We start from the raw sequence: 24,141 nt of genomic DNA, 5'->3' as shown, positions 1-24,141 counted from the left end.
TTGTCATTATGATAATAATAATAATTATTATTATTATTATTATGCATTATTGTCATTATGATGATAATAATAATAATAATAATAATAATAATAATAATAATTATTATTATTATTATTATTATTATTATTATTATTATTATTCCATTTAAGTCTTGGTCACAAGATTTGTCTATTGTTATTAATTGTGGTTTTACTGAATACAATTTAATTCTGTAGGTAAATATTATGATTCTCAAACAGAGATTAATGTTGTTATGTTTACAATATGTTTGATATCTACTCACAATTTGTTCTAGTTACCATTGCCTAAGGATGTACCTTGGTACCGGATGTTTACGTGTCCAACGAATAACTGTAGAATTTCCGTTTGGATTTCCGAATGATCATTTTCAATGTATTCCAAAAATGTCCAAATATTCGAATGATTTTTGTTAATGATCTTTTGGAAACGGAAGTGTTATCCTTCCACTTAATTATTAATATTCTGCGTTCTGTTTATCTCTTGGTCACAGAAAGTGTGGGCGGAAATCTTGGAAGTATCCCTCCTCTTCTTCTTCTTCTTCTTCTTCTTCTTCTTCTTCCTCCTCCTCCTCCTCTTCTTCTTCTTGCTGGACGGCCTCTTATATAGACTATTGTCGCGATACATGCAACAAGATCTTGGACATCATCGTTAAAACTGTCTGCTACTTGATTCAAATTATGTTTTAAATCTTCCAATTGAACAAGTGGAAAGTTCGGAAAGCGACGAATGCCAGTGCGAATGACATCAATTAGGAAAAGTTCTCCATGTCCAGTATATTTACTGCGTGACGTCAAATGTTTTAACGAAAAAGAAATAGACGTTTCTTTACCATATTAATTTTGAACGTATCTTGAAAAGCACTTATTGCACTAATTTTTAATTCGACGAAGATGAATTGTGGAGTTAAATCCGAGTTTATGCCATGTGCTGCAGTTTTTAAATGACGTATTACACTCCTATAATTATGTACAATACTTGCATCTTTTCTAAAGGAAAGTGGGAATATTTGCTCAAACTCAATTCCATTGGCTATGTTTGTTTAGCTGGAAAACATTGAGAAATTTTATTACTTACACTCATTAGATATCTAATAAAATGGACGAAATAGTGGACCAACTTTATTGCACGCAATAGTTTTGGAAGAAAAAAAATTGGAAAAAGTGTTTTCTTTTTTCCGTTATTTGAAGTGGACGAAAAATTGTGGTTAAGTAAGTTGTTACTTGTGGTAGTGAATATTTATCTTCTTCGTTATAGTCATCTTTTTTTGTTATTATGCTCCACATCAATGTCACTCCAGCTTTCTTTTTCGTTCCCGTATAAACGTACAGTAAAGACATATTTTACAAGGAATAATAATAATAATAATAATAATAATAATAATAATAATAATAATAATAATAATAATAATATCAATGTTACTTTCTAACTTTAACGCAACTTAAAATTGAATTCTTATATACTCTTCTTTATATTTATAAACGCAGCATTTCGTTCTAATAATAACAATAATAATAATAATAATAATAATAATAATAATAATAATTAACGTAGGTATTTAGCACCTTTCTTTCATTTCAAGTTACTGCGAAAGAAGAGCAGGTTCTTTACATGTTACTGCCCGTACTACTGAATTGACAACAGTACAGCTGTGTATCGATAAGCTACCCCTTTTAGGTATACAGTCTGGTTTACTCTAGACCGCGGGAGTAGCAGCCATAGACGCTAATACATGTCTGCATGATATGATGACGCAACTTACCCACGTGCTCATCTCTAATCTCAACACAGTGTCCTACATAAATTCAGAGCGTCTCCGAGAGCGTGTGTTAGCATTGTTTAGATATTTAATGCTCTTTAATATACTGTATCTCAGTAAAAGTATCTTGATTTTCGCTCGAAAAGTTTTCTCATTGCATGTGTGGAAGAAATGTAGTGGCTACTGAAAATGAATTAATAAACTTAGGCCATTTCTCAAAGCAACATTTTCAGCTGAAGTGAACTATATTGTTGACTAAATAGCCGGATGTGACGTCAGAAGTTACGATCCAAAGCTACGTAATGAATAGCAATCAAGTCCGTAGTAAACTTAGTAAACGAAAATGCTTGCTTGATTGTTGACTTGTATACTAAACAAACTGGATACCTTATTAAGAATTGGGGGTTATAAAATCTGTTAATGCTTTGGAAATAAAATGTGAGTCCAATGTAGAATAACACGTTAACTTGGAACATTGACATTCTTAGTATCTGCGTTACATTTTTTTAGTATTGTAATATTTCAGACTCTTACCTTTTCCACATTTATTTCGATTGTTGACAGAAAAACGTAATTTTCATAGATATCTTTTGAGCATCTTTTACAATAATTCTACATCTTTCTACGTTTCTTTTCTAGCGTCTGAGGAAATTACCATTCAATTCATAAACCTAAGACTTGATTTTCATGAACTGATTATTGGAAAACTGTTATAAACAAAGAATTCGAATTTCCAAAAAATAACAGCTGATAACTCGTAATTAAACTGCATTAGGACACTGCCTTCTTAATTTAGTGCTATACCGTAATTACATGGCTTTGAGAAAAATAGTCTATGAAGAAGGCCATGATTTCAGCATACATGTTCAAAGCTCTCTAGTGTGTCGTTTACAAGTCAGCTAGTTGCTAGTTATTAGCATGTAGTATAGACTTGAGCTTTGAGACATGACCTTAGTATTGGCAACCTTTGGTTGTTTAAAGGACTTAGGTATTTAACTTAACATTAAATCTAGACGTTTGAGATGGGCAGGGCATGTGGCACGTAAGGGCGAATCCAGAAATGCATATAGAGTGTTAGTTGGGAGACCGGAAGGAAATATACCTTTGGGGAGGCCGAGACGTAGATGGGAGGATAATATTAAAATGGATTTGAGGGAGGTGGGATATGATTATAGAGAGTGGATAGGGACCGATGGCGGGCTTATTTGAGGGCGGCAATGAACCTTCGGGTTCCTTAAAAGTCATTTGTAAGTAAGAAAGTAAGTAAGGTCTTTTACTTACTCACCTACAGCGCACTCCAAGAGAAGTTACTCCAATGAACTTCATCACACTCTTATATTGAAATCAGAAATTTGTGTCTTACAATGATCACGCATCGTTAGACGTAATAATAATAATAATAATAATAATAATAATAATAATAACAATAATAATAATAAATATGTTATTGGGTTTTCATATGTCAATAATAAGAGTGGACTATAGAGATATTACACTTTTACCAAATATTCTACATGTCAGTCTACTATATTCCGCTAAGTGAAAATTGGAAATAATCCATACTGACAGTGCATGTGAACTTAGGGAACGTGAGCCTAATGTGACGTCAAGGCGGTATTATGTCCCTGACCAGCCCACGGACCGAGCAACAAGACAAAGGCACAACAGAGCACTCCCTTCCCCATTGCCCTCCAAGTTGTCGGTTTGAACGAAGCGAACATGTCGGCCGGATTATTCCTGTTCCACTAACACGGAACGGGCGGAGGGTAGGGTCGCCCTGGGACGCTGTGTGGCGTCACGTCCGGTGCGTCAGGCAGGCACATGATGGCTTGTTTCCCTCCGCATGGGCGCCCACAGTTCAGGAAGAGAGGGACACACCATCACGAGGAGGAAGGCAGCAGCAGCCATTTTATTACCGCTTGTATTGTTTTTAAAATGTCTGTTGTATGTAGGACTACCACATGAGAATTACATGTAGTACACCGGGGATCGTGGTGGCTCTTCCCACAGGGGAGACAGATGCGATTTGGTTGAAATAGCCCGTAAAGTTTACAAAAAAATGCCGGATGAGTGAATTTGCAATTAACATTTCACTATTTCGTAATTTCGTAGCACGGTTCGCAGTTTATCCTAAAATTAATAATGTACGAGCGGAATATAGTCGAAAAATGTTCCAGGAAGGGGAAACTAATATACGATTATTGTATAGCGCGCTATCCGAACGGAATCTATCCGCAAAAACCTGTTTAGTTGCATTAGTCAATTCACGTTATAATGGGAGCACCAAATTTCATGTGAAATTTCATATTTCGAATGTGAAATAAAGAAGCAATAAGTTTCTACAGGGAGTTTTTATAATTAAGTTACTCGTGCAAAGTCTATAATCTCACAGAGAAGACAAAAAAAAAAACCGGGATAATGTAAAAGGCACACATTCATTTGTACATATTAGTTCTGTGGGTAGCGTATACGCTTCCAATCCAAGCGGTCCTTGGTTCGATTCCCGGCGTGAACAGTGGAAGAGATTTATCTTTGTTTCTTTCTTGTCATATGGAGTCATATGTTGTCTCCGCGATGATTCTCTATCGTGCTGATCATACGACAATGGAGCTCCGTTAAAAGATGAACTCTTCTCTATACTGTACCACATTGTAGTGAGAGACGATAAAACAGGAAGAAAAAATTTACAAAGGAAAACCAGAACATTAATAAAACTGCTATTTTACATACCAGTATTCTTACGTCTCAATGCCGTAGGTACTCTCTGCTTAATATATCTATCTTCTCATTATTATAAACTTGAATAATTTTAATAGTGTTATGCCAAATAAACATTTCAAATTGAAGAAACAGAAGTATTAGATACTCGTAAGATATTATCGTTTAAAATTAATTTTCTATAACATTATGAAATGCATATAGTATACATACAATCATACATGCATACATTACATTACAATACATACATATAAGACACACACACAAAATACACACAAAAACACAAACGCACACACGTACGCACGACGCACGTACACACACACACACACACACACACACACAGGTTAAATATGTATGCAGTTCAAACACACTCTCTCAAAGACGCTCTGTGCTCTTCACTGAAGCTATGTAGTGTCAATTGAAGGATTCAGAACCATAGTGGGCCAAGCGCCATTTACTAAAACTGTAGAAAACAAGGGTTAAAATGAAGTTATCATCATAATTCAATGGAAACATATAGTAAGTAATATAAAGTATACACATTCAAACTAAATGATATGTCAATCTTCATTAAACTATGGTAGTCACTTAACTTTAACCCTTGCTTTCCCCGTTTTTAATAAAACAATGGCGCTAGGCCCACTATGGCTCTGAACCCTTAAATTTCTTTAGGTGCGCAACAACTGTGACAATATTAATTTAAGAAGCTCATTCGAAATTCTTCCTACAACCGCTTTTGTTCACATTATGTATTAATCGTAGTGATATAAAAGAAATCAATATCATAAGAGAAATTTGAACTCAAGAAACACCTCATGCACCACTTACAAATTTTTTGTCGCAATGACAACATGTTACCCGGAATTTGTCTATCCTTGATTTCTACGATAGATAAAACACATGATCAACAAAATGAAATTACATAATCAAAGATTGTAAATATTTTAAGTGTTTCGAAGAAAAATTACTGCTTTCTGATAAAATATATTTTCTTCTTTCCTAATGAAGTGCTCGCTACCAACTTCTATTAGAGCAATACTCTCCAAGCCGCAGATTTGTTTTGTTTTATCATGTTCACTGAACAGCAGACCTAAACTGTGTAGTATGGTGCCACCGATCTACACTCCATAGTTACCTACACTGTTGAGAGTGGCTTCGAGGCTTTAGGTAAGCAAACGCAGGACTCTAGTGATGACTGATAGAATATCATCTCTTGTCTCCATGTTAATCTGAATACAGTACATTCAACACAGCGCAGAAACCGAGAAGTAAACTACTGATTTTATTATATTTTAAAATTACTTTTTAGAACGAAAATTTACATTTGTTCGGATCAAATTTCTACACATTTAAAGGATGAAATTTAAATTCTTTCAATAATTTATTATCATAATATATTACTCTCTCAAACTAGCTGAGCATATTGGGAATTAAATCAACGGCCTTCTCAAAACAAGTTATGAGATATTTCATTCAAAACAATTTTATCTCGAAAAGGAAGCAAAAAGTATCAAAATTGTATTAAACTTTTTTGTTTGAAATATCTCAAATAATAGCCCCCTGAAAGTAATAGTAATGTATATGTTTTACTTGATTCAAATTATTTACATGGTGAATTACAATTTGACTCTAAATCTCTGACACCAATTACTTGAAGCATTGTATTTATTGTTGGTTACGTGGTTATTTAACGATGCTCTATCAATTACTAGGCTAATTAGCGTCGATGGGATTGGTGATAGCGAGATATTTGACGACATGAGGCCGAAAATTCGCCATAAATTACCTGACATTCGCCTTACGGTTGGGGAAAACCTCGGAGAAAACCCAACCAGGTAATCGATCCAAGCGGGAATCGAACTCACGTCCAATTGCATCCCCGGATCGGGAGGCAAACGCATCATGAGCTACGCCGGTGGTTGCTGATTGTTCGTTGACTGTGAGCGGTGTAGGAACATTTACTAAATCGTTAACACTTTGTAAATGAACTACAGAAGAGAGATTAGAAAATGCGTCTTCCCTTATTCTTAATTATCTACTATTTTTCATTTTGACGCTTTCTTTCTCCGCACGCTCTCGATCGTTGAATCCCTGATTTCGTAATATTTCTAGCAAAATTCTTATTACAATGTAACTTCACTCACTAAATTCAAATGTGTAAGCCTAAGGTCACAACACTACACTGTCCGGCAACAGCCGCACTCGTAACTAATTCATGCAAAGATCGATAACATAGCAACTTATACAATCCTGAGGTAACAACATTAAATTTCCTCCTAAAACATTCGTCATAGAATTTTGTTTCACAGCTTTCGATTCGTACTCTGACCAGAAAACTTTTACTTAAAATATTGCACGATATATTGTTTCTAATTTTCAATTGCATTCCAATCTTTAAAACTATTCATTATGAAAATAATCAATTATGAATCCAAATAAACCAGTTAAATTTTTTTCAATGTAGATATTCTAATCACCTTTTCCGTATACTGTATCTACCAGTAAAGTGAAATAAATTCTACATGTTTATGATCAATGTTTACATTTTAGTTTCACAAATAAGAAGAAAGAAGATACATTTTATACAAGTGAGAGTGTGTTCAGCTCAAACAGCATGACGTGGTACAGGACAATTTCCTACAAATAGTAGTCCTATAATATATATCCAAAAATATTCCTTCTCTGTTATTTTTTTATTACTCGACCGAGGCCAGTGGAGTCCTGCAGTCCGGTGCGCCACTTGTATTGCTCCTGCGTTCGTGTAGCGTCATCGCTATAGTTCACATTACGTCCGCGGCTCCACTCGCCTCGGTCGAGTAATAACAGATTTGTCGCCATAGGGAGATAAACAACCATATCATGTGATCATGCGCCACTTTAGCACTCAGTTGCACGTGTCTCATCGTTGTACAGTACTTCCGTTTCAGAATCAACTTTAACCTCGCACTTTAGAGTTTCCGATTAGCAGCTACAGTTTTGCGAAACTAAACATCTCTTACAGTCCACGATAGGAATCTGGGATTTATGAAGAAACTGTCAGTGTTTAATATGGGATAACGAATTTATGTTTATTGAAATATTTACCTTTATAGCAATCATTTCAATATAGCAACTTAATTTTATTCATGATCATTTTAGGTACTAAGCGCTGTCTTTCCAGTACCAACAATTATCTCAACCTCACGATATAGTGAATATAAAATTTGTCTGTTTTGAAAAACAAGTCTATGTACAAGCTTTCTAATCATAATAATTCGTAAAGGATATTATGTAATATCACGAATGATTTTTGTTAAGAAAAATTCTGAGTCTATTTCAAGTAGTAAGTAATATGGAAACTAAGTTTATATTTATAATATAAAGGATGATTATTCCAAGAAAAACTCAGAATATATTTGTATGTATGTATGTATGTATGTATGTATGTATGTATGTATGTATGTATGTATGTATGTATGTATGTATGTATGTATTCACACTGCAATGGGTATATACCCGGTGGCAGTGGTAACTAATTACACTCAATAATGACAATAATAAACCTGTTAATTAAAAATACACTTAATAATACCAATAATTAATACAAATAATTAATACTAACAATAATTTATAATAATAATAATAATAATAATAATAATAATAATAATAATAATAATAATAATAATAATAATAATAGGGGATATCCTAAATTAAATGAAGCACTATCACTTAAAATAACATTTAAAATCAATCTAATTTCATGCATGTATAAGAGAAGATCTTTTTAACTAGGTGAAACAGATGCCAGTATAGCATAGAACATTGAATTCTGGAATTCTGTATAATAATTACAAATATTTCACTCATTGCAAATCTGGCTTTCAGGTAGAAGCTCCCTGCGAAGCAGGCTTGTATAATTTTAAGGGAAAAATTGCACCGGATTCGGGTATCGATCACGGGACCCTTAGCTTAGCTCACGAATTGTGACGGTGTCGTGTATAGTTCCTGGGGTAGCTCAGTCGGTAGAGCATTCGTTAGCTAAACGAAGGGTCCTGGGATCGATACCCGACACCGGAACAATTTTTCCCTTGAAATTATTTCACTCATTATTTCGAAGTCTACTATGATGTCTGTTAAAAGTACGTTATGATGTTATGAAGTTAATCATACTGGAATTTACACAGCCAAAACTCAATTAGAAACTAAAACGCGATTCGCTCCTATAAAACATAAGAAAATATTTTTGTTTTCCTCTAAAATACTTAAAATCATATTGTAAAGAATAACTTTGGCACATAGTGACAGTATAACTACAATATCATTTATGCTGTTGTTTACATTCGTAGACAGTTATGGTTTGTCCACAAATACAACTCATGATACGTAACATAACAAAATTTGCTTGATCAGTTAATCATAATATTGTTGGAACACAACAATGTGTACAATACCAGTGATGTACAATCCTAATGGTCTGTTTGCTTACTGCACACAAATTACGTCACTATTGACTCCCATGTTCTGCTTGTACAAAGAAGTAATTACATTAACTTTTTTAATAAGAGACGGAGGCAGTTCTATACACAAATCTTACTACCCTGCAAATAAACTTCCTACTGCACATTTTTAATTACATGATGAATTGTGGATTTATTTTACGAACGACATGTGCAAACTAAAACTGCCTTGATGTGTATTTTAACAAAAATATAACAAATGTTTTATATTTCGTTTTCATTGCAAATTGTTTAATCTCTTTTACTCAAATAACTGCTACAAATAAGTTTTTTTCGCGTATTAAGAAGGAGAGGTTTTAAATAATGAGACAAAAATATTAATGGTAACACAACTGTTTGTCAAGATTTCTTTTATATTCAAATTCGTAGGTTTAATTGAATCAAGGACGAAACATTTTTATGGAAGAATATAATTTTACTAGCACTGATTCCTTGGCAAAAGAAATATAATGCGTTTACAGCATGCAAAAACTTTTCCACTGATTAAAAAAATCTGCGAGTAAAATGAATCGTTTCTGTCATTAATTTAATAAAATTGCCTGTTATGAGGAAAGATAACGCGATGGAAACTGTAAGAAGTGTCATGAGAATGCAGAGGCCTTTAGGTGACAATATGAGAAACAAGAATAATATAAGGACGCGAAAAATAAATTAATATTGTAATACTTTTTGAACTAAATAGCTGACGAATTCCAAAAAAAATAATAATAATAATAACATTTAGTCTAAATTATTGAGTGAATGAATACTAATTTGGAACCTTTAGGTATGGTAATTATATTTACAGATTTTAATAGTTTAATTGTAGTTGGGTAGTAGATTTAAGAATGAAGTGGTTGGACCTTTCAGGGAGAATGTTAAAAATGACAATGGTGGGTAGTAAGTCTTGAAAGGAATACAAATCATAATATAATCTAAGAAGAGTTGCATTTGACAATCTTACAAGCAAACATTCTTATGGGGGCAGATAAAAATTTATTTTTTTCTTTCACCATGTTAATAATGTCAAAACAAGTGCATGTACAAAATTTTGGCCACTCGAGCGCAATTATGATGGCCGTAAAATAAGTTTCCTTGATGCCGTATACAGAAAGAAAACACAATTTAATTGGAAAAATTTATCGGAACAGATACAACACTGTTGAGCTATTTTTCAACATATTCTCAACTGGAATTGAGATATTTGTCATACCATGGGATCGACAGAGAAATGCAGACGCCGTCACACTGGATCCGATTCCAGGCGGCAGACTTCTACGACACAAGGATACAAAAGTTGATCTCACGGTATGACAAATGTCTCAATTCCGGTGCAGCAAGGAGTATGTTTAACAACATTAAGAATTGTTGTATAAATCCTTTATGAAATTGTATTTTCTTTCTATAAACGGTCCCAGGGAAACCTATTTTTTCCGGCGCTCGTAATTGCGTTTGAGTGGCTAAATTTGTATAAGCAGTTGTTTTGACTTATTAACATCGTGGAAGGAAAAAAAAATAACTATTTTGTCCGTCCCCATTGGAATTTTTTCTTGTTAGAGGAAATATTCAGCCCATATGACAGAAAAAATAGGAATTAATCACTTTTGAAGGAAAAAAAAAAACATCACAACATCCATTGTAAGCAAATTGGAAAGTAATATACTTAAATAGCATCGTTAGGCCTAATTATAAAGACCAGAGGAAAACTTGTATCAAAAAAATATATTCCAATAGTCACGCAAAAGTAGGAATAAAAGAGGAATACCAAGTTTGAATTGGAAAGTCCCTATACAAATGTTAATTGAGGCCAGAAACCTGGAAGAAATAGATCAGAACGACACAGAAAATGAAAACTGAAGTCGGAAAACTTTTAGAGTGGGAAAACTGAAGCAGAAGAAGAAGAAGAAGAAGAAGAAGAAGAAGAAGAAGAAGTTATAGATATCACTATCATTAGTGCGAATTGTATAGGTGGGAGCCTTAACTTTTCTCCACCCTGTGGGTTTTAGTTGCCTGTACAGAGCTTTGAGTCGTCTAGAATCTAGTACTACCATCTCTCAATCTTTGAACAAACCGCGCGGAACATCCACCATGGCGGTTGATCGATTCGGCGTCACACAAACAGAAGTGGTGGCTTACTTTTCGAAACGGAAGGAAATGAAAGAGGAATTTTATACTGTGTTGGTGGAATGAAGATAGTAAAAATGAGAAAACTACGACCATCGCGTTGTCCGTCACAAGTACAACTCGGCATCGCTGTTTTTTGAACTCGTGTCCGCGATGGTCATAAACCAGTGTTCTGCTAACGCCTCTACCCAGGCTACTTTATAAATATTAATTGGTACCTTTGTGTGTGAAATGTGCAATTTTCTAAATAAAACGGTATGTACTTTATCATTATCGCCATCATCATCATCACCATCATCATCATCATCATCACCATCATCAACATCATCACCAGTATCTATCGATAGGTCTTAAATCTAATACAGTTTAAAATCTGCTGAGTAAGTCCGGAGTTTACTGCGTAATACTTACAGTACTTATGGCTTTTAAGGAACCCGCATTGCCGCCCTCATATAAGTCCGCCATCGGTCCCTATCCTGTGCAAGCTTAATGTTGCTTCTATCACCATATCCCACGTCTCTCATTTACCTGGGAGTAGTAACGAACAGACAAGTTTTAATATGTATCTGCTTTTTCCAGTGACTTTAACAGTTTCCAAAAATTTTCATTAGCCTATACAATATTAGTGATCTTATTTGTAGCCCTATAAATATTCCTTCTTTCACTTTTACATGATTAGATTTAAAATACGTAAATGCAGCAGCCTGGAAATAATTCCAAAATATCTGTTCTGATTTTCTTGAAATCATATCTGTGTTGGGCGCCATAGATCAATGCCATTATGTAGAAGTACAGCCTTCAAATTAACTTTCGATGAGTCTATCAACAATCGCCACTCATCTGCTTATCTGATTGGAGTTGATGTCCAAGAGTCTCCACTACTGCACAAACATTATTACAAAAAAAAACATTAATTTTTTTCCTAGTCATTGAAATTACAGTCGCGAATACGTTAAAAATGCATCTTTGTGGAGTAGATTCCAACATTTAAACCTGAAACTTGAAAGTTCAGCTAATTGTTTACACAAATTTAAATCCCGAATGAGATCATTAAGACCTTCTTCAGTTAAAATGTGAGGTTTTAATGAAGAATCATCTTCGAATGTAAGATCACTTCTCTCGTCTCATTCTTCTACAGTATGATTTGGGTCGGAGTTGAAGTTACCTCTTAAGGTCACAAAATCTGGACACTTTGGTAAGGATACTTTTTGCTATGTAATACAAGTCTCCTTACAGATAGCAGATTGAGATAATTAACTGTCTATTTTGTTTAAGATGTAATTCCTCTAATGTTAGTTAAACACAAATAGCAATCAGTTGAATGGTCTTTCTCTTCTCTCCAAATCACAGTAATTTTAAATGACATGTAATGTGTATGTTTTTGTCATCCAGTGAGAAGCGCATAGTACTGCCATTCAATTCTGAATAATATTTTCACATTTGATAAAAAATTCTCATTTCTTATAACTTACAAAAATTATAACAAAGAAAGTCTGATATAGAAATACATTATTATAAAACAATCAACCATGCCTGATGGAAAAATTCTAATTACATATTTGAATTCAGGATAAAAAGCTGCACTGGAATCAGTATTCAGTTTTCTTGTGAAATAACTATGTTTACTAGTGAATCTCAGACGTGATATGCTGGGTAACAGAAATACCGGTACCATTAGAAATATATGTAGAAGTTAGAAATATATTTTCATGTAACAATATGCTGACGTAAGAAAAAAACGCTGCTGCATACTTGATTGATATTACTGTAGCCTATCACTGAAAAGCAACCATTAGAACAAATTAATATACTAATGAAACTGACGTATATTTACAGTCAACAAATGAGATGGACTGCATGTTTCCCAAATATACAGAAAAAAAAAACATATAAATCCAGAATTTTGTATTATTTTACGAAAGACTGTTGACGAAAAAAAGTGATATGCTATGGCTAGGAAGTACTCATAGAAATATACCTGTATTTTTGTTTCTCTTTTCTGTCCATATAAGTGTAAAATGAGGAGCGTGTTATTTGAGCATAGTCAATAGAAGCTCGACGTTGTATATGATGGCCTCTTTTAAGAAGGTTCTCAAAATAGTTCTCAAACAACAATTAATTAACTGTATATTCGTGTAGGCGTACCTGATACTTGTATTTAATTTTATATGATCAACTAATAGTAAAATATTGACAGTTCTCTATCTTCAGATAATGCAGGAGAATTCCTACTTTAGTATTAATGAAATTTATATAAATTTCATATAAATATTATTGCTTATTCTTATTATTTGTTTCCAGTACAGCAAGTATGACAAAACATGGAATTTTAAATTTTGTTCCTCTAGCAAGTAGCAGGATTTAATTTCATGAGATTTATTTATTTATTTATTTATTTATTTATTTATTTATTTATTTATTTATTTATTTATTTATTTATTTATCTTGGTGGAATTAAGGCCATTAGGCCTTCTCTTCCATTCAGCCAGAAAGAAAAGAATATAGCCTAGTAATGTTTAAAATGAATTAATAATTACAAAATATAATATTAAAAGTAAAAACAGTCACAAACTCATTATTAGAATGTTTAACGTTAATTAAATAACTCTCTAATAACATTACAAATAATCATTATTTTCCAAACAAGTATATCGCCCAAGGCCCGTTACGGTGTCAGTGAGTCATTCTCGGTCCACTTTTTTTTTTTTTTTTTGGACGGCCCAAAAATCTGTTCCCTTGGGGACGATATTGAATTATGGCTTTTGGAAGTCTATTCAGATTCATTCGTTGGACAAGGTTTTTCCTTTATAAATTGTGAGATTGACTGTAATTGAAGTTCGTGCATGATATCCTCATTTCTTTTGCAGTCCAAGCGACTATATCCTAGTGTTGCTCTCATAAATTTCATTCCACAGGCGTTATTCTGCTGATATCCGTACTCGTCATTGTCCGTGCTTTATTTCCGTAACATATTACAGATCTACTTAAGATTTTCTATAAACATATTCTTGTGTATCGCTGTACTAGGGAAGACTTCATAATTTATTTATTTATTCATTCATTCATTAATCCATTCATCCATCCATTCAGTTACTTTGTTGATTATACAAATAGTCAAGAGCTAATAAGAACGGAAGACAATTACATACAAATGAAATATTACAAAATAAAATAAAATAACAAGTAAATGTTAATTCATGAATTCTCGAAAAACATTAGACGAAGCAGGATAGAAGTAAATGAAATTATTGTGTAGCGGTATAAAAAATGATACAAAGTCATATTGGATATTATTTTTTATCTAAAAAGTTCAAAGAATATTATAAAACAGCAAGACGAAATTTAACATAGGTAGCAGATATGTAGAAAGTACAGATGCTTGTAGTTGTAACCACTTATTTAGAGATATATCCGTTAAATATTTAATAAACCCTTATGGCTAAAGTGAAATCTAGTAAACAATGTAGGAGTTAATAATTCATACATTTTAGTAAATAAATGGCTTACCATTCATTCAGGTTTCTGCCCAAGGGCAGGTCATTCACTGCAAAGCCATCATTCTCTCCTTCCTTTGTGCATAATATATTAAATTGACAGTTTCGTTTTATATTGTGAAACTGTTCGGCAGTTTCTGAGGGAGGAAGAATAGTGAGTTGATATATGAAAAAAAAAAAGAAATAATAGAGGATCATATTTAGAACAAATGTCCAGACTGTGAAGAGAAGACAAAAGTGTTCAGAATGCAGTCACAATCTAGTACATACAATCACGAAGCTTGAGTTGTGAGGGTGCTAGGAACAATAGACTGTGCCGGTACTATTTCGCATTGTCTGTAATGAGGCGATTTTAGCGACCCTAGTGGTTAGCAACTATCTATGGATGCATATTTACTACGTATTGAGCTTCGTGACTGTATATACTAGACTGTGATGCAGTATTGGAATATTCTTGAGTGTAGGCCTGTGTATCTTCAATCCTGTAGTCTTACCCACTGGAGAGCTTCAAGAAAGGATGTAATGTGATCGTATTTACGGATGTTGCATATGAAACGAATAGAGGCATTATATACACGTTGTAATCTCTGGGCTTAATCAGTCCATTCGAGGTTGCGGTACTAACCTTTGGGCCCTTCCTTCATACAAAGCGAAAGAAGTCTAAGATAGGCTAGATTTGGCTTTGCTTGTCTCTACGATAGCCAAAAACGAGAAGATCCTTTCACATAGGCTCAAATTGACCCACTGTTCATCCTATATATTAGTAGTGCTTATTTATTTAACCTGGTAGAGATAAGGCCTTCTCTGCCCCTCTACCAGGGGATTACAACTACGTATAATATGAAGAATAAAATTGCAATTAATATTAAATTTACAATTACAATTACAATAAAAATCAAAGTACGGAAAGATTACTTGATTAATGAAAGCTAGACAATTTATCATGGAAGTTAAGAACAAAGAACATTTTTGTATTTACTGAATTACAAATTAAACCTAGAAAAACAAAATTGTAATAGTGATGAAATTACCGGACATTGAAATATTTTGTGATATATTATGCAATGATAAAACAAGTTCGATATTTGCCTGAGGTAACATTCGTGAATGTGATGCTGACAGGTGGGCCATTCTATCTCAGCCGTAATACAGCTAAGTCCCACCCTGAGACTAGTTCCTGATAGCCCCAGGACCCGGCTCCACAAACTCTACCTACATACATCAGCATCAGAAACATTCTACCCCAAGACGTCACCCTAACCCATTTTTAACTATTCCAGAAGATAGAGGAAATGAGGGGAAGATTAAGAGTTTGAGTAAAATGATAGAAATCTTCTGCAATTTCTACTTAATCGAACATAAATTCCATCATGACCTGCTCCTGGAACGAACCTGGATCGCCAGGAAGAAAAATCAGGTCGCTAGTTCTTCAGCCACAGACACGGCTGAAAATAAGGTATACTTTAGACATTTAACGTTCTATAAATACACTTTCCTCGATCGGATTTGAACCTGTGATATTTGGTTTCAAAAGCAAGCACAGCAACCAGTAGGACACAAACGATGATTGGTATGAGTGATATTAACAGTTACAGGTTCTTATTTTGTATGCATATCTGCGTTACGTTATACGACAGTGATTCACTTCGAAATTGTTTATCCGTAAAAGTCAGTGGAGAGTGCTTTCTTCAGCATCACTGTCTATAGCACAGAATTCGAGGAACTGAAAATCGATCGCGTTTAAAGGTGAAGCATCCTTTGCATTCTATTTCATTGACGGCTAACAAAATGTATCGGGATCATGACATGAAAGGTGAGTCTAGACCGGAAAGGATGGCAGAGAACAGGGAGATAATTAGGTAGATACCTTACTGTATTGTCCTTGTTATTAAACGAGCTAAGTGCTTTGAATTAACACATTTATCCAAGAGAAAATTATCTCGGAAAACCTGTAGATAGGAAATGAAACTGGAATCTAAACATTTTCGAAAATAAAGAAAGATGAGTTGCCTCTGCCTAGAATTGAATCCATGTTCGCCCACATGATAGCGATTAATTCTCAACAAGCTCTCATACCTTAGAATGGTTACCATTAAAACATTTCTCCTGAATCTAAAAAGACAGAAAATATTTAGACAACTATTGAATTTTTTTCGATCAAGCATATTATGTAGACATTATTAACTCATTTGTCGAATCATAATTTTACTCTTTAATTATCTTCCCTTCATGCAACTCACATTTGATTTTTCTTACTTTTTTCAATCTTTATTAATTTATTCCTGCAATTATTCATTATTTCATTATTGTCTCCATTCTCTCAGTTTTATATTATTTCGTTTTCTTCATATATGTTGTACTTATGTCATTCTACCATTCATATTATTAATTCAATTTGAATAAACGCATTCATTTTAGTTATAGTTCATTATAAATAATTATTATTTTCATTGATTTTACAATTCAAGCTAGAGTCTCTTTATTTTTTGTTAGGTCTACTATATATACAGTTTTAATACCCCGTTACTGATTTATCATTTTACGATTTTATGTAGTTTCTAGATTTTCACAATGTAAAAAACTTGTATGAAAGTTTATTGTCAACTAATAAAAGAGTACTGAATACTGACATATTAACTTAATCATTTTATATTCTATTATCTTTCTTAATTAATAAATTAAATTATATTTTCATTCTTCGTCCATGTTTACTAGTATTTCATCCAGCCATCATATACACACAACCAATATTCTCTCAAATAATATCACTCACACACACACATACGAGTACACATACATACTTACACACATGCACATAATCGTACCTTCAAACGCAATTACACATCCGTACATACAAATATGCAGTATACATACACAATACATACACATGTAAGTTGTTTTCTTTTCTTATCATTTAGCTTCTTGTCATCCATATTTAATTTTACGCATTTTTTTAGTCTGGTTTCCAAAATACATAAAAGAGGAACAGTATTGCAAGATTTCCCTTCACTTTTAATCCTTAGCCTCTTTTTCCATTCAATAAGTTTAGTACAGTGTCAAAACGTCAGTGAGACCTATCAACGAATTAAATCTTATCTTTCTGTGAATAAATATAGGGGAATGTTGCCTATATCGTACCACTTTTATTTCGAAATGGAAGGAATTTTAATTGCATATATTGTTAGACATTTGGACAGTACCATGAGATACAAAATATATTTTTTCAGAATGTTTTAATAATCATCAAGTGGTTTTGAAATTCATTATTTAAAACTCTGCGAGCGGTACGATTTATGCGCCCAGTTTTCTAAATCGTACCTACAGGTTGCTTAATTCGTATCCATTTGTAAAATATGAATACAGTAAGTTTAAAAAGATATTCTTCAAACGTCAAAATATTTTGATACAATTCCTCTTCTATTTCCCGTGGAAAAGCCGTATTCCTTCCTGTTGACGGATCCATTTGCAGGACGATCCAGACCTCTCTTCACCTTGCCCATCAAATGTCGCTTGAAAGTCTGTTTTGGAATTTCGTACTTACGGCAACATTCGTCGAATCCCACCACTCCGGATCGAAATTCATCCAATGCCTTAAGTAAAACACTTGGTTCTCATTTTCCGTATTCTTGTTTGGCGATTATCCAGAACTGCCAAAGATCGCCATGGTAACTGAGTGAAATCACTGGTCAGGAAGAGTGAAATTCAAGAAAAATGAGTGAGAGAACAAATTTCTTTTATATATCCATTTATTTCATAATTAATTATTAGCAAAGCATATTTTTTTATAATGCAAATTATTTTTATGTAATATTCGTCATTTTTGTGGCAAACAACAGAACACGAAATAAGTTAATATATTCCAAATGTCGCACTTAATTGTAAACGATACAAATCTCACTCTTTATTGCAATATGTTTTATTATATTGATGCGTTGCTTTCCTTGCATTAGCCACCACGTCTTTTGGTGGTTCGAATGTGTGGTATGGCTCACGTATAGCCATTTTCATGGCCAAGATGGATGATAACATAAAATACAAGTTTTATTTTTCCTTATCATAGAAAAAACATGTTATTCGCCAGTATTAGAATGTGTAATTACCAAAACCAATTTCCAACCTCAGATAGCCTCTTCTACCTTACTTCTCCATTTGCTAGTTTCATCTAAGATAAATATGCCCAAATTACATCCATTCGGTAAATGTACCGACTTCTTGCACCTAATCTTGGACATTAGGGCTTTCCCATATATCTTCAGGGATACTGTCTTGTTTTAAAATTTTGTAATCCACAAATGCGTGAGATTTCAGCTGACGTGCTTCTGAGCGTGAGATCAGCCTCGATCCATGTGTCGCACGCACAATGCCTGAGTTCATTTCGTAGGGAGAGACGGAACCGGATTTTACACTAACGCACAGGTAAACAAAACTCAAAGCGCCACCTCTCTCCATCTGTACTCAGTTGCACTGTAACTTCACTTTATTCTTAAGTTTTCTCGGATCCTATAACTTTATGACGTGAACGTTTAAAGTGTTAAATGTTATATTTATGAGATGCATATCGCTTAATATTTTGCACATAATTTAGAAATATTTTATCCTAGTGTGTGCATGGTGTCCCAAAAAAAAACTCATTTTTCTTTAATGACAGCATAATATTTATTTTCCCATTTGTTTCACTGTTGTCTCAAATCTATGTGGAAAAGTCAATTTCTTCGTTATTGTATTGTTTGTTTTCTTTTGATTTTAACCGTAAGCAGAGAGAGAGTAAATTAATTTAAATTGAGTACTAAATTAAATCGGTCATTTCAAAAAGGTCACGAGTCAGAACATTGAAATTTTACAGGAGAAAGAAAAAATATCAACAGCATAAACTTCCTAATTTTTAATTCCCATACGACTGTCGATGATTAAAGTGTTATCAAGGAAAATATTGCATTATATATTTTTCATTAACAATTTTTTGTTTGGTATAAAATTCGTTTTCAAAATCAATGACTTTTTGAAGTGAACGTTCACATTTTAACAATTAATAAAATATATTTTTAGTAAATAGTGTTCTAATTACACAAATTGTTTAATATACTAATATACAAAAAAATGAGAACATTTATGTGTACTATTTTCATATTATATAGCTGTATTTTATTCAGAACAAGAGTGAACTCTGATGAAAATCTACATACTTTGGATAGAAGATAGATTGAGAATTTTTTTTAAGTCGTTCTGATCATTTCCAACTTCTTTTCCTTCTTCTGTTGGCCATTTCTGAAGGTAATCGTAAAATTCTGTATACTCACATGGAATATAATTCTTCACCTTAAGGATGTTTCCATTTTTTTTTTCATTAATAGGTACCTGTTTTGAAGGATAAGCCAACTCTGTAGGAAGTAAAGGATTCTTGTTGTAAGTGTGATAATAATATAATAATAATAATAATAATAATAATAATAATAATAATAATAATAATAATAATAATAATGATATTACTTGCTTGCTTATTTATTTATTTATATATTTACTCATTTACTCACTCACTCATTCATTCATTCATTCATTCATTCATTCATTCATTCATTCATTCATTCATTCATTCATTCAGTCAGTCAGTCAGTCAGTCAGTCAGTCAGTCAGTCAGTCAGTCAGTCAGTCAGTCAGTCAGTCAGTCAGTCAGTCAGTCAGTCAGTCATTCATTCATTCATTCATTCATTCATTCATTCATTCATTCATTTATTTATTTATTTATTTATTTATTTATTTATACTGGCAGAGTCAAGGTCTTACGGTTTTCTCTTACACTCTACCAGGTCACAAAGTACACAAGCAATGGAATTTAATAAAAAGTTAAAGAAGGGAATAGGCTACTAACACGGGGATATACATTTTCCAATTTATGTGCAAATTATTAACGCGTATACATATAATAAATATAGCATTTAACACTTTCAAGAAACATATTCACATTATATAGCTATTACCAATATCGCATACTTATTGTTCACTCTGTATATTCACTGGGAATTTTCAATTAAAACTGAAACAGTTTTGCTCCCTAAAGCAGGTTGTGCAAAAGTAAGCAACAAAAGAGGCATTAGGCTATCGGAGAAAACGTGTTCAGGAGTGGAGGGTCTTCGATTTTAAATTAATATTCCAATACTCTATTGTATACACATATGCTGTAAAAATAAAAGTTGTTTTCATAAAGATAGCAGTCGGGTTTTACAGCGTTTTGATATTGAATTTTTTTGTGCATTACTTCTTTAGTCAATATTGTAATAATTGATTTTGACTTCATCTCAGAACCATAATTTTCCATATGTAAATAAACAGAGGACAGATGCGAATTGTCCACAGATGAGATTTCCCACAAAATTTCAGGAATATTATCGTGTGAAAATAAAGACTTAAAAAAAAGTTGAAGCAAGCCATTGCCATTTGTCCCTATTAGGTAGTTTGTTATACTGTATTTTATCCAGTTTGATAGAATTCACGTTTAATCATTGGCTATTACGTCAAAATAACATTCAGACTCTCTTTATTCTGTTAATTTAGCTCTGTAAAATATTCGTGGTTATATTTCTTACCTTCCCAAGACCTACAGTGAGTAACAAAAATATTCGGACATCCGTCAACTAACAATTAAATGACATATATTTACATATAAATACAGGCTGTTTAAAAAATACGGCGCATAATTTCAGATATGTATTTCCCACATGTAGACAATCAAAATAGTTCATTACAACATATGTCCGGAAATGCTTCATTTCCGAGTTATGGCCTTCACAACATTGAAATTCACCAGAACGTTTTTCTTTCCGCAGATCGTTGTCATTACAGAAGATGTTCAAAATGTCCATCTCCTGCTTGAATACAGACCTCACATCGATGTCTCATTGACCTGCGAACACGATCCCAAACTCCAGGAGTATTGCGTATGTCCTCAGAACATGCCACAATTCGATTCCGAAGGGATTCCAAATCAGGCACCGGAGACGAATAAACCAATGATTTTAAATGGATCCACAAGTAGAAATCGAGAGGGTTCAGATCAGGTGAGCTTGGAGGCCAAGCAATTGGGCCACCTCTACCTATCCATCGATCAGGAAACCTTCGATCCAAGTACCGGCGAGCCGTACGACTGAAGTGTGCAGGAGCGCCATCATGCAAGAAGTGAATGTGTTGACATTGATTGATCAGTGGAGTGTCTTCTAAAACATGAGGTATGGTGTTTTCCAGGAAGTTTGTGTACGCCTGCCCCGTAGGCCTAAGTCTGTTTACAAGTACATGGGGTCCAACTAATCGATCACCAATGATACCGGCCCACATGTTGAGGGAGAACCGCACCTGGTGATGAGATGGAACAGTACTGTTGCACGTGGGTTTTCATACGCCCATACATGCTGATTGTGGAAATTTGTTATGCCATCTCGTGTGAACTGTGCTTCATCTGTAAATAATACTAAGGCAGGAAAGTTCGGATTTACACCACACTGCTGCAAGAACCACTGACAGAACCTAACTCGTGCAGGGTAATCTGCTGGTGACAGGGCCTGTACACGTTGCAAATGATAAGGATACAATTGATACTCTTTCAACAGTCTCCAGACAGTCGTATGAGGAACATTGACTTGCAACGCTACTCTTCGTGTGCTGATAGAAGGAGTCATGTTCACAGCCTCCAGAATCTCCTCCTGTACTTCTGGAGTTGTAGATCTTGGTCGTCCCCTTCCCAAACCAGGAGAGTTAAATTTTCCATACTTGCACAGACGGTAATGGAGACGTACAAATGTCTTCTGATCTGGACATTGTCGCTGTAGGTACCTCTCCTGGTACAAACGACGAGCCAGCGCAGCATTGCCGTTCGCCTTATCGTACATGAAGTGTATCTCTGCCAGCTCTTGATTTGAATACATGTCGCACAGTCTAAAGCCTACGCAACCTTCGCCTCGGAATGAACTATCAGAGTGCCCTCTTAATGTCTCTTTTGACGGCAACGACCTGCGAAAGAAAAATGTTCCGGTGAATTTCAATGTTGTGAAGGCCATAACTCGGAAATAAAGCATTTCCGGACACATGTTGTAATGAACTATTTTGATTGTCTACATGTGGGAAATACATACCTGAATTTGTGCCCCGTATTTTTGAAACACCCTGTATACAAAAATAAGCTTTTCTTATTTTTTCCCTAAAAGTATCTCATTTCATATAAACATTTTCAACACAACAATTCCAATTAACTTAATATTCTTCTAATTATTAAAACATAAAGGAAAACATTGGATTTCTAATACTAACAAAAATATTCGGACGCTTTTTGAAAACAAGTAATACTATTCCAGCTCTTTATTATTAGTACATTGTAGGACCACCCTTCTTTTTAATAATCTCCAGACCATTTGTCTACCATCGCTGCCAAAAACATTGAATTTGCTCTCATCAGAAAAAAGAGCCTTTTCCCACCAATATTCCCCTTTATTTTCATATTCCTTAGCAAACTGAAGTCGTTTACATCTATTCCTTTCATAAACATAGGGCTTTTTTCATGCTAATCTTCCGTTGTAGCCCCGTTTATGTATTGCCCTCTTAATTGTTTGGACATGCACTTTTTTACCCGTAGCCGATTCAATTTCAGAAGCTAACTTCGGGGTACTTATACGAGGGTTCTTTTTAATCTGTCTGATAATAAGAGATTCTTCTCTGTCTGTGAGGGCTTTTTGGCGACCTGTTTGCTTTCCCAACTCTATTCTGTCCTCGTTTTTATATCTGAGAATTATGTCAGACACTGTACTTCTCTCCATCTGTAGTAAATCTGCAATTTTTCGAATGGTTTTCCCTTTTTCGTGGTGGAATATCACTAACTGTCTCTGATTAAATGTTGTTTGCTTACCTTTACGCCCCATTTTGTGTTCCGTCTTGCTGAAACGACAGCACAAGTACTACCTGTTCCACTTCACGTTACCTCTCGGAGTGATGTCGCTAACGTCTCTGTTTACATCAGAACTACGGTGACTGCGGGCAGCAAGCGGAGTTGCGGGGGTGGGAAACATGGTACAGTACGTGTTGCAATGTTATAGACAGTATGTAGGTTCTAGCATACCATGCAACAGCAGAATGGAAGCGATCATAGTATAGCAGGATTCCTTGACGTGTATAGTACCTGACAATGAACAGTATTATATTAAGTTAATATTATACAGTTAATAATTATAATATTTCATAAATTATTTAGGTTCGGCCTATATAAGGTATTGTATTATAAATTACAATATTGTTTTTGTGTCTATGGTATATGGTAACATTTAAAAAGAAACTTAATGTATTATTGATAATGCTGTAAAAACGCTTCCATCATTTATTCTGCTTCGCTTGCCGAGTCTGTTGAACTTCCTGCTGTATCAGTGGTACTGCCACCTTTAGATTCATTGCATGAGGCCTCACAGATATTATCGCCTCCTTCATTATCGCTTGTGCTTAGATCTACATTAATTGTAATTTGCTCAATTTATTGTTCCATTAAAGCATCACGTCGCCAATAATCCTCCTTAATCGTTT

The 24,141-nt window shown here is 33.9% G+C and overlaps 1 long non-coding RNA gene across 1 annotated transcript in view; it reads right to left on the bottom strand.

Annotated features, from left to right (window-relative positions):
• The window catches only part of LOC138698099 (uncharacterized), a 705,220-nt gene extending 681,677 nt beyond the window's left edge, over positions 1-23,543 (bottom strand). The window contains exon 1 of the long non-coding RNA XR_011331696.1: positions 23,477-23,543. This is a non-coding gene — a long non-coding RNA (uncharacterized lncRNA). The remainder of the gene's footprint in view (positions 1-23,476) is intronic.
• Positions 23,544-24,141: the final 598 nt, after the last annotated feature.

The sequence above is a fragment of the Periplaneta americana genome, chromosome 4 (genome assembly GCF_040183065.1).
Source record: "Periplaneta americana isolate PAMFEO1 chromosome 4, P.americana_PAMFEO1_priV1, whole genome shotgun sequence".
In the NCBI taxonomy this organism is placed as follows: Eukaryota; Metazoa; Arthropoda; class Insecta; order Blattodea; family Blattidae; genus Periplaneta; species Periplaneta americana.
Note: the sequence above shows the minus strand (reverse complement) of the source record. Positions and strands in the feature narration are given on the sequence as shown.